A 13,021-nucleotide genomic window follows, 5' to 3' on the forward strand; every position below is an offset into this window, starting at 1 on the left:
GAGAAAATAGCATTTAAATCAATATATATATCTGTAAGCGCGCTCCGTGCGCTTGCCGTAAGCTTACCGTACGCGTACGGTGACGTGCGCGAGCGTGATTCTGATTGGTTGTTAGATCAAAGTAAACATTCGAATCGGTCGAAACCAGGAAGTATCGGCCGCAATTTTCTGTCTCTCGCACTGAAAAACAAAGGTTGATAACATGAAAAGGGGGCAACGAAGAGAGTTGCAGACCCCCTAGCGTTCGTCAGGGGGTTCACGAAGGACCAAAAAGTATGAAAAATAAATTTAATAATTTAAAAAAAAAATCGCGGAGTGCGCGTACGGTAAGCTTACCGTACGCGTACGGTAAAAAAAAATAACAAAAAAAAAAAGAATTAACAATCACATTTAATATATAAATCTAAGGACCCCCAAGGGAGAAAAAAACAATTGATATTTTGTAAAAAATGGCGATGCGTGCACGGTACGAAATGCGCAACGTGGGCGCTCGGTGCGCGAAGCGCACCGAGTGCCCCCAGCGCACGCACGGTGCGCGAAGAGCACCGTGCGCGCAAAAATTAACAATAAATAGATAACTTAGCATTTAAAAAAACGTACAAATTCACTGAAAAAACCATAGGTTTCACACACGTTATAGTTAGGAATTAGCATTTAAAAAACCTTGCAAATTCACTTAAAAAACCATAGGTTTCACACAAGTTATAGTTAGCTGTACATTTCACTCGTAAAAAACCAATGAAATTCCACGTTATAGTTAGATCAGGTAACTATAACTTGCGCGACCGCAATGCACAATGTCTCATTTCAGATGTCATCATTGATGTCATGAGTGATGTCACTGACCATGTCATAAGTGATGTAATATGTGACGTCATCAGCAGTGCATTGCGGGCGCGCAAGTTATAGTTACCTGATCTAACTATAACGTGGAATTTCATTGGTTTTTTACGAGTGAAATGTACAGCTAACTATAACTTGTGTGAAACCTATGGTTTTTTAAGTGAATATATATATATATATACACACACACACATATAGATATATATAGATATATATACACACATACGCCGGTAGGTAGTTATAGTTAGGACCTGGTTTCCATAGGGAAAGCATTTTTTGACTTGGCTATAACTTTGGCGTCGTTTGATCAATCTTCATGAAATTCTCCCAACAAAGTGTCACGGTGGGTTTGATTGTTATGGAAAGTTTTGGGGAGAGCCGTTCAGTGGGGGCCGAGAATTTGGGGCGTGAAATAAGGTTGAGTTTGTAATGTTAATTCCCATAAAACCTTTAGCCACACCTACAGCCCGAACCGCTGAACAGGCTTACACCGAATTTGGCAGGGTGGTAGATGTTGTTTCAAGGAAGAGCCTTTTGCTTATTTGGTATAAATCCGTTCAGTAGTTGTTGAGAAATGTAAGTTTCAAATTATAGTGATATCTCTGGCCACGGATATTTTGTGTAGGTTTCGTGATTAATCGTGCATGCACGCCCCAACTGGAATTCTATGATTGGCTGGACGCAACCTGAACAGAAAGTTGCGGCTGACATTTTATCTATTGCAAATGGTTTCCAGGACTGAACATTTGTGTGAAAGCCCACATAAGGGGTCAGGATGGAGATACTCTGACCCCATGGTTGAGAAATTGGGGTGTTAGTGGCACAAGTTATGTGTCCAAAATTGATTTTTAGGTCGAGCCTAGCGGCAGTGCGCATGCACTGCTTGTTCTGTGAGACTACCGTAGTAGAGTATGGGAGAGAAACCAATACCCACTCTCCACCCATATTTTTCATTGGCTTGTGTCATTGTCTTTTGTAAATGCTGCCTTCCTATTCTTTAATAGGCTTATTAGTCCCTCCTTAGTACATCCTTGTCTTCATTTGAAACCTCCCATGGCTACTGGCCCCTTTACTTTGTTTGTTACACAGGACCTGTTATTTAGTCTGTGAGCACTATTTACTATATTGAGTTTCTCCAACTGCAGGCCGGACATGCGCTGCTTCCGCTGAACCACTTGTGCTTTTTAAGCAGCACAACCGCCCGTAACACGGGTGCCCACTTTCAATCACTTTAACCCGGCATTATCTTTTGGTTGTTTAACCCCCCCGAATTAGGTCATGTGAATTCCAGGTAGCACATAATCGTGTGCTGATGGGCTGAAGCTGACAACAGCACATCTGTGTTACATGTCATCTCCACCAAAGCCACTTGACAGGGTTGTTTTCAAAAGCCTGTATTCTTAACATCAACACCACCACCAATACCACCACCAATACCACCCCCAACCATACCTCCACCACCACCAATATGAACACCAATACCCCCACCACCACCAATTCCAACACCACCAATACATCACCAACACCACCACCACCAATACCACCACCACCACTAATATCACCACCAATACCACCACCACCAATTCCACCATCAATAACACTACCACCAATACCACCACCAATACCTCCACCACCACCAATACCACCACCACCAATACCACCACCACCATCAATTCCACACACCAATCCAATACCACCACCACCAATACCAATACCACCACCAATACCACCACCACCAATACCACCAATACCAATACCTACACCACCAATACCACCACCAAAACCACCACCAATACCACCACAAATACCACCAACACTACCACTAATACCACCACCAATACCACCACCAATATCACCACCACCAATACCACCACCACCAATATCACCAATACCGCCACAACCACCACCAATATCGCCACCACCACCCGTACCGCCAGCCTCAATTCCAATAACACCACCACCAATACCAATACCACCATCAATACCAATACCACCACCAATATCACCAATACCGCCACAACCACCACCAATATCGCCACCACCACCAATACCACCAGCCCAAATTCCAATAACACCACCACCAATACCAATACCACCATCAATACCAATAACATCACCACCACCAATACATCCAATACAACCACCACCAATACCACCACCAATACTACCACCACCACCAATACACCCACCATCACCAATACTATCACCAATACCACCACCAACAGCAACGCCACCACCAATATCACCACCACCACCAATACCACCACCACCAATAGCACCAATACCAATACCACCACCACCAATACCTCCACCAATACCCATACCACCACCAATACCACCACCAATACCACCACCATCAATACCACCACCACCAATACCACCACCAATACCACCACCACCAATACCACCATCAGCACCAATACCACCACCAATACTAGTACCACCACCACCAATACCACCACCACCAATACCAGTACCACCACTACCAATACCAATGCCACCACTACCACCACCAATACCACAAATACCACCACCATCACCAATATCACCACCACTAATACCACCACCAATTCCACCACTGCCAATACCACCACTACCACGAGCACCAATAACACCACTACCACCAGCACCAATACAACCACCAGCACCAATACCACCACCAATACCACCACCATCAATGTCAATACCACCACCACCACATACCAATACCATCACCAATACCACAACCAATACCACCACCATCACCAATACCACCACCACAAATACCATCAATGCCATCACCAATACCGCCACCACCAATATCACCACCAATACCAATACCACTACCACCAACAATACCACCACCAATACCACCACCACCAATACCCCCACCACCAATACCACTACCAATACCACCACCAATAACACCACCAATACCACCACGAATAACACCAATACCACCACCAGGAATACCAATACCACCACTAGTACCAGACCCACCACCAACAATACCAATACCACCACCTCAGCACCTCTCACTCCCTAGTAATAGCAGGGGCACTGTACGAGCCTGGCATTGCAGCCAAACCATCCCTCCCTCCCTCCCTCCCTCCATGCCTACCATAAAGCACAGCCCGCCCTGCACCAGGCGGTGAAGCCAGGGTCCTACTACAGTTGGAGTGTTTTTTATTAGGCCGAAGATAGCAATGACATTACACAATGCCACAACTGCATGCTCAAATCATGGAGAGGGCAGAAAATAGCCCCCCACGCTCTTCCTCCTGAGCCGCGACTGCATAATCACAGAGCGAAAGGTGTTGGAGCGTTTTGTTAGTGTTTAAAGCTCGGATCATATGTAACTGTCACTTCACACTTTGTGTCTTTGTACTTTACAACACTTACACATCTGCTTCAATGCACTATTTATCACTACTTTGAAGACGTTGCAGGCCGGTCTCTTCCTCTGATATTCACAATCTAATAAGATGTTGAGAATGCCCTTTATTGCAATGCAATAGGTCTCGCATTTGCGAGACTTTAAGCTATTAGTATTGTAAATGACAATCCCTTTTATTTATGTTTTAAAACCCAAAACATAAATAAAAGGCATTCTCATTTACAATGCCAATAACTCAAACTTGTGTGAATGCAAGACCTGTTGCATTGCAAATGCTTGTTTTAATAGCGCGCAATATTCACAATTACGCTGTGACCACCAGAGTGCCTCCCACGTGGACAGTTTGAGATGTCATCAGGGAAGCCACTGACCATGTTGTGAGTGATGTAATATGTGAGGTTAACAGCAGTGCATTGCGGGGCGCGAGTTATAGTTAGCTCAGCTAACTATAACTCCTGTATTTCTCTGGTTTTGTACGAGTGAAATGTCAGACTAACTATAATGTCCCTGTAACCTCTGTTTTTTCACTGAATTGCTAAAGTTTTTTTAATTCTTTTTCCTAACAATAAAACCCTTGTAACCTTTGTTTTTTTCAGTGAATATATATATACAGAAAGCCCCTCTGAGTAAGACACACACACACTCACACACATACACATATATATATATATGTGTGATCAAGGCAGTTGTTGCTGAAACGTGTCTGCCGAAATGCGTTATAGCAAAATATTGGAATAAAGGACTTTATTGCCAAAATCTCCCCGTGTTAGTGTCCAGTTTCGTATGTGAAGGAGTCGGATTTGGTGTTACTATATATATATATATATATATATATATATATATACATATAGAGAGAGAGAGAGAGAGAGAGAGAGAGAGACACGCTGGATTAAGACGGCTGTCTGAAAGCCCCTCTGAGTACGACACACACACACATATACACATATATATATATATGTGACCAAGATCTCGGCTGGATCGAAACGCGTCGTTTGTCTGCCAAATAAACCCGCAATATTGAGAACACAGAACTGGAGTGGCTCGTCATTTCTGTAACACTTGTGGAAATTTCTATGCACATATATATATATATAAAAGTAACTGCTTTTCACCAGAGCAACTTTCGGTCGATTTTCCTTTTCTCGGCAAGCAGACACGGACCAGATTTTTAGTGCTTACAATAGATGTTTAATGTCAGCCATTACGCGTTTCGATCCAAGAAGGACCTTGATCACATGACAGCGCCATCAGTGGTGACAGACCATTAAAAAAGCTACAATTTTGCAAGTGACTGCTAGTGCATAATAGACATAGAAAACAAGTTAAACATATTCTCATAGATTTTCAGTGTCGCTCAATCTTTTGTTTCAATTAACAAATGTATGAATCCTAATAATCACAGGATCAAATGCCTACTGACAACGAATATAAAAATTGTCACAATTTAGGTGTCGATTCCTATCCTGTAAAACCCGGGTACAAATGGTCGAACGGAGCGTTTTCTCCGTATGACTCGTACCCGGGAATTCCACCGTACAAACCAGCAAGTACGATTCGTACAGAAATACCATTTCCGTACGAATCGTACAAAACACCGTACGGCTAAAAAATACATACAATTCCGATCCTGGACAGCGTGTACGCGACGTCCGCACGGAGTCAGGCAGCGTTTTACGGACCAGCAAGTACGATTCGTACCCACAGCACTCCGCACGGCTATATTTTTACGGGAGCAAAAAAGTGTCGGAAAAGCTAAGTATGCCGCGATGCACGAGGAAAAGGGGGCCCACTACGCGACGTACGGTGCATACCCCAACATTGAATATGTACGGACCGTACCCCCCACCCCCCGTATGTATGGCCCGTACCCCCCACCCCCCGTATGTACGGACCGTACCCCCACCCACGTATGTATGCACCGTACCCCAGGCATAACCCCCACCCGCGTATGTACGCACCGTACCCCAGGCGTACCCCAATCCTCGCGTATGTACGGTCCGTACATACGCGAGGATTGGGGTACACCTGGGGTATGGTGCGTACATATGCGGGTGGGGGGTACGGTCTGTACATACGGGGGTGGGGGGTACGGTGTGTACATACGTGGGTGGGGGTACAGTCCGTACATACGGGGGTGGGGGGACAGTGCGGACGTACGCGGGAGGGGTGGGAGGCTGGGGGGGCTGTACGACTCGTACCCCGGGCACAAGTGTACTCGGGGTAGGGCTCGTACAAAGTTCGCTCCATACGGAGCCTTTTCCATGCTCTTGTGTTTTCGGACGCGTGGTACGGATCGTACTTGCGCGCTCGGACTTCAGTTTTCTGATTTTATGTAAAACTGTCCGGGTCGTCTCGTAGACTTTTCCCGAGGCGATTCGTATGTATTTTTCACGTACAAATCGTACTTTGCCGTTTGTACGGGACTTGTACAATTCGTACGTAAAAAAATACGGATACGAGTCGTACGGGAAAAAAAAATCCAGGATCGGAATCGACCCCTTAATGTTTGAAGGTTAAAACATATTATTATATAAATAAATAAATAACCTTAAATATAATAAGACACTAAAATATTTAAAATGTCCTGATAGATCATCTAAAAACGTTTTAAAATGTTATAAAAACATTAGTAAATATTGTGATCTATAAACAATTTATTTTTGTATAATCATTTTATTCCGTTGGCTCATATATGGGTATTCATATGATGTAAACAATGTCAGGTCCTTCTTGGACCGAAACGCGTAATGGCCGACATTAAACAGCTATTGTAAGCACTAAAAATCGGGTCCGTGTCTGCTTGCCGAGAAAAGGAAAATCGACCGAAGGTTGCTCTGGCGAAAAGCAGTTACTTTTATATTTGGACTGGAGAGGCTTCGACCAGTCGAACACGGACCCCCAATCGACAAGAGGCGACTGTTCAAACGAAGTCACCGCCTCTGTGTCTTTCACCCGGAGGAAGCAAATTATCTGAAATATATATATATATATATATATATATTATCTACTGGCGGTCGCCAGTAGATAGTTATAGTTAGGACCGTGTTTTCATAGGAAATCCGCAACATTCTATTTGGAATAACTTTGGCGCCGGTTGACGAATCCTCGCGAAATTTTCAAAATAGGTGGGGCGCTCCGCTCCGCTCCTACCCTGAAAGTCTCGGGGGGATTCGTCAAGTGGGGCTGAGAAAAAAGGGGGGTCCCAAAACGCATTTTCCCCATGCAATTTTCCATAGGGACCTTTAGTCCAAGGTACAGCCCGAACGGCTGAACAGAATTACTTGAAATTTGGCACAGAGAGGTAGTCCTCAGGTCAGGGATGTGCCTTTTGCAGGTCTGGTGTCAATCTGTTCAGTAGTTCCTGAGAAAATCAAAAGTAAATTCATATATATATCTGGGCGGAGCCTAACCACACATCTCATCGTGAGATCTGATTGGCTGTCAGTACTTCATCCAAGAAGTGTTGGCAGCCATCTTGGGACCAATATACATGATAGCACCTCATTAAAAAGCATTGCAGTTAATAGAAGGTTTTAAGACTTTAGTTACATTATAAATCATTTGTTGATGGTACCATACTCATTTTAGGAATTGTGGTATGTTCTAAGGTGATTTCACCATGTGAAAAAGCCTTCTGCTGGGATATCATGATTGAGAGAAAAATATGTTCTCATGCTTTTCCCACAGAGGTTTGGAAGGTGATCTATAAGCTAAACTGAGAGCTTATTTTCTGTAAATTCACATTATCTTTCTCAGTCATGTGAGAATGAAGTCTGACATTCTCAGTAAAACATGTACATCCAACAAGGGCAGAGACTGTCAGTTGATTCCTTTGTGTTCTACTGCAGCTTCCCAGAGTGTTCCAAAGAACAACTAGAGCGCGAACAGTCCTACTTATGATAAACGTATGGCCCACCTGAAGCCATCTTGCTTGGATTAAAGTGGTAACTCTTAAAACATTTAATTTAAAAAGGAACAAAATGAGGGGGCTCATTTTTCCATAAAAAGTATGATTAGTGCTGCAGAAAGAAAAATTAGGGCACATTTTGAGTGACTTCTCAAATCCTCTTCTATTTCATTAAAAAATTCTGACATGCAGACTGAAACATGCACTTTCAATACCAGCAGCAGTTTTCCATGGTGAGCAGTAGCTTTACTACAGTGATTTAATGAGCAAAAAGAGTGCTAACATTCTGAATTTATGGCAAATGTGACACACATCTGAATGCCTTCTTGATGGAATCAAAGTAAAAAACTGAAAGTATTTCCTACTGAGGAGACTGCAGTAAATGAGGAAATTAGGAAACTTCATAACAAATAAGTCTCCCAAGATGGCCACCAGAGACAAAAGAGCCCAAATGTAGCCCAAATATCACCCAGATGTAGCCCAAGTATAGCCCAATGACAGAATGTCCCAGAGTGTTCTTAAAAACAACTAGAGCGCTTACTGTCTTCATTATGACAAAAGTATGGCACACCTGAAGCCATCTTGATTGGAATAAACTGGTAACACTTAAAACATTTAATTTAAAAAGGAACACAATGAGGGGGTTCATTTTGCCATAGAAATTATGATTAATGCTGAAGAAAGAAAATGAGGGCACATTTTGAGTGACTTCTCAAATCCTCTTCTATTTCATTAAAAAATTCTGACATGCAGACAGAAACATGCACTTTTAATACCAGGAGCAGACTTCCATGGTGAACAGTAGTTTTACTACAGTGATCTAATGAGCAACTAGAGTGCTAACCTTCAGAATTTATGGCAAATGTGTGACATATCTGAATACCTTCATGATGGAATCAAAGTAAAAAACTGAAAGCATTTCCTACTGAGGAGACTGCAGTACATAGGGAAATTAGGAAACTTCATAACAAATAAATCTCCCAAGATGGCCACCGGAGACAAAAGAGCCCAAATGTAGCCCAAAATCACCCAGATGTAGCCCAAATATAGCTCAATGACAGAAGTGTGCAAAACACTTATTAATTTGTGGTTTTGCAGTGTTATATAGTGCAGACTTGTCAGGTATTGGAGTGCTTTACATGAGCATTGGTTACATCACACAAGAACAAATTCATTTTGGTTGTAGACATGGGGAGACTAAGTGATTTGACCAGAATCACAGAATGTCGAGCTGAAGCAGAAACTCCAACCTGGTTCCCCAGTTGCAAAGTCTGCAGTTCTGGAAGTAACACCACATCCTCTCCCCTAAGTGCAACATTTAATCAAGTGGTCAACTGGATAAAAAAACATAAAGATAACAAATAATTTAAAAGTGCTTTGTCGCTATTTGAAAACTCAGAAAATATGTCCTTATTTTAGTCTTTTAGAGCACTAACCATAATTTTGATGCCAATAAGACCCTCTCATATATGTAATTTCTAAAGGAAATGCTCTAGGTATTACAGTTTTGATTACATCAAGATGACGTCAGGCGTTCCACACTTTTGTAATAAATATAGAATGTTAGCAATCTAGTTGTTCATTAGGATACTGTTGAGAGGCAGAGGCCAGGGGCACGGACTCTGAAAATTGAAGGCAGGTAGGAGGGTGCAAAGGCAACAATTTAACCACACTGAGCAGGCAGGAAGGGCCGTGGCAGCACAACAGACTATGGAGGGCAGTGGAAAGGGGGGCAGGGGCAACAAACCAACAATACAGGACTTGCAAGAGAGGCTGTGGCAATGTAATAGACCATTGTGGGCAGAAGGAAGAGGCAATGGTAGTACAACCATACATGCCAACAGACCCGATTCAGCCAGGAAACGTCCAATGTTTTTAAGCTCAAATGGGCTTTATTTGATCTGTCTCCTGTCTACAATCTCCTCTTTTACAATGTAACTCAAAGGGGAAAATCAATACCCCAGTTTGTTTTCAAAATCTCCCTCTTACCAAGTTCAAAATGTTCGCAAGTATGGTACATTGGATCATGGAAGGAAATGGGGTAGGGACATGGACTTGGATAACAGAGGACAGGAGGGACATGGAGAGGTGCACCAAACTGACCCTGCAGGGCAGGCATCAGGGTTTGAAGCAGCACAATACACCACACAGGGCATGCAGGACGGGAGTGCAGCACAACAATCCATAGAAAGCAAGAGGGAGGGGACAGGACCATGCACATGGACAACAGAGAACAGAAGGGCAAGAGGCAATGGTAGCTAGCTGACCATAATGGACAGACAGGAGAGAAAGCTGCAGCATAACAGACCATAAAGGGCAGGAGGGACGGATCAGGGGCATTACAATGGAACAGACAAGCCAGGAGGGAGGGAGTAGGGGTTTGCACATGTAAACAGAGGGCTGGGGGCAAGGGGGCAGGGCAGGAGCAGCAAGATAGCCATGGAGGTCAGGCAGGATGGGCACTAGAAGCAAGACACACCATGAAGAGCAACAGTGAGACTGTGATGGCATACACACAGACCATGGAGGGAAGGTGGGAGGGGGTCAGGGGCAGCTAACTGACCACACAGGTAAGGTGGGAGGGGCCATGGCAGCACAGAAGACCATGCATGACAAGTGGGAGGGTTAGTGGCAGCACAATGGCTATGATGGGCAAGAAGGAGGGTGCAGGGGCATGCACAAAGGACGATGGAGGATAGAAGGGAGGGTCAGGACCTGTGCACAAACAAGAAAGTTCAGGGGAAGGGGCCTCACAACAGACCGCACGGGGCAGGCAGGAGGAGCAGTTGCAGCACAACAGACCAGGGAGGGCAGAAGGGTGTGGCAGTACAATGGACCATGTAGGACAGGAGGAAGAGGATAGGGGCATGGCATGTGGACAGGCAGGGTGGAGGTGGCAGGGACAGGTTACAGTCATCTGACAATATTAGGCAGGTGGGAGGGGAGTGGCAGCTCAACAGAACACTCAGAGTAGATAGGAGTGGCAGGTCCATGGAACGTGGTGGGCAAAAAGGATGGAGCAGGGGCATGCACAAAGACATCGGAGGGCAGGGGGAAGGAGAATAGGGGCAGCAAGCTAAGCACAGAGTTTAAGCAGGAGGTCAATGATGGGGCATGGAGGAGTGGACTGGTACATCATACTAAATTGAGGGCAGTGGCAGCACATCAGACCATGCATGGCAGGAGGGAGGAGGCTAGTCCATGGATTCACACAACAGAGGAAGCTAACTGTTCAGAGAAGGCGGGTATTAGGAACTTTGTTGTTTTTAAAACGTGTGTCTGTGCGAACTACTTAAAATATGAACAAGTATGCAGCATAATCTCACTTTTATTTAGGAAGAAGAGGACGTTTGTGACTGTGACTCCGGGCTCACCCCGCTGCAGACAGGTGTTCTGAGGCCAAGCCCCTTTTTACACCTCTCTGCAACGCAGCTCTGTGGCGCTTACTGGAGGTACCTAGTGGTCTAGTTTGACCCTAGGGACCCTTAGGATTCAAGGGGACTTAATCTCTCAACTTAGAACAGCCACAGGGCGCGTTTACACAGTGGTGAAGGGAGGGGACGGGACCTGAGGTGACGTGTGCAAACACGCACTATGGCACGTTTTAAATTGGGGATATAATTTCCCTTCAATACTGAGGGCCCCTGGGGGCTAACTAGCCCACCAAGTGCTTCCAGTAAGCGCCACTGAGCTGCATTGCAGAGAGGTGGTCCAGGCCGTGCCACTTTTTACACCTCTCTGCAACGCAGCTCTGTGGCACTTACTGGAGGTACCTAGTGGGCTAGTTGGACCCTAGGGACCCTCAGGATTCAAATGAACTTAATCTCCCAACTAAAAACGGACACAGGGCGTGTTTACACAGTGGTGAAGGGAGGGGACGGGGCCTGAGTTAGCGTGTGAAAAAACGCCCTGTGGCCTGTTTTAAGAGGTAGTTTTAATCCCCCTACCCTATTATATACTAGGGGCTTACAGAGGAGGTCATGCTAATCACAGGGGGACCCCAACGCATAATGTTCCCTAGTGTATGTAGGTGTTTACACTGTATTCTAAGTGTCTTTTAACATAGCACTGGCTCTAGGACTGGTTAGTCAGACTCAGTTACCACCAGTATCCGTCTGAAAAAGTTGAGGGTACAGGATGATTTTGCAACAAGGATTCTTTCTGCCCTTCTTTTTATTCTTTCTGCACGTTATCCTTCTTCCTTCACTTTTCTTCGTCTTTGAGGACTTCTGTTGCTTCTTTCTGCACTTCTGTTTTTTTCTTTCTGTGCATTTTTTCTTCTTTCTTCACATGTCCTATCTCTGTAGGCATAGTTAGAAATTAGCATTTAAAAAACCTTTGAAATTCACAGAAAAAACCATAGGTTTCAGGCACATTATAGTTAGAAATTAGCATTTAAAAAACCTCAGAAATTTACTGAAAAAAACCATAGGTTTCAGGGGTGTTATAGTTAGCTGGACTTTTCACTTGTACAAAACCATTGCAATTCCCCCGTTATAGTTAGTTCAGCTAACTATAACTCGCGCGCCCGCAATGCACTGCTGATGACGTCACATATTACATCACTCATGACATGGTCAGTGACATCACTCATGACATCACTGATGACATCTCAAATGACATCACTGATGACATCACTGATGACATGATCCTTGTGATAGAGTGGCAGACCTCCTCTCACCCTAATATAACCTTTGATACACACATTCAAAAATAGAAACTAACATTTTCAAAACAATGGACATACCAATACCAGTTACAACAACCTCTTCAGTAATTCTAAGATCCACATACACATCCACTCATTCATCAACAGTCCTATACAGTCACTCATACATGTACCCACTCATCATATGTACTCATACACCTATACATCCTGTTACACAATGCCACTC

Source organism: Triturus cristatus, chromosome 7, assembly GCF_964204655.1.
Source record: "Triturus cristatus chromosome 7, aTriCri1.1, whole genome shotgun sequence".
Taxonomy (NCBI): domain Eukaryota; kingdom Metazoa; phylum Chordata; class Amphibia; order Caudata; family Salamandridae; genus Triturus; species Triturus cristatus.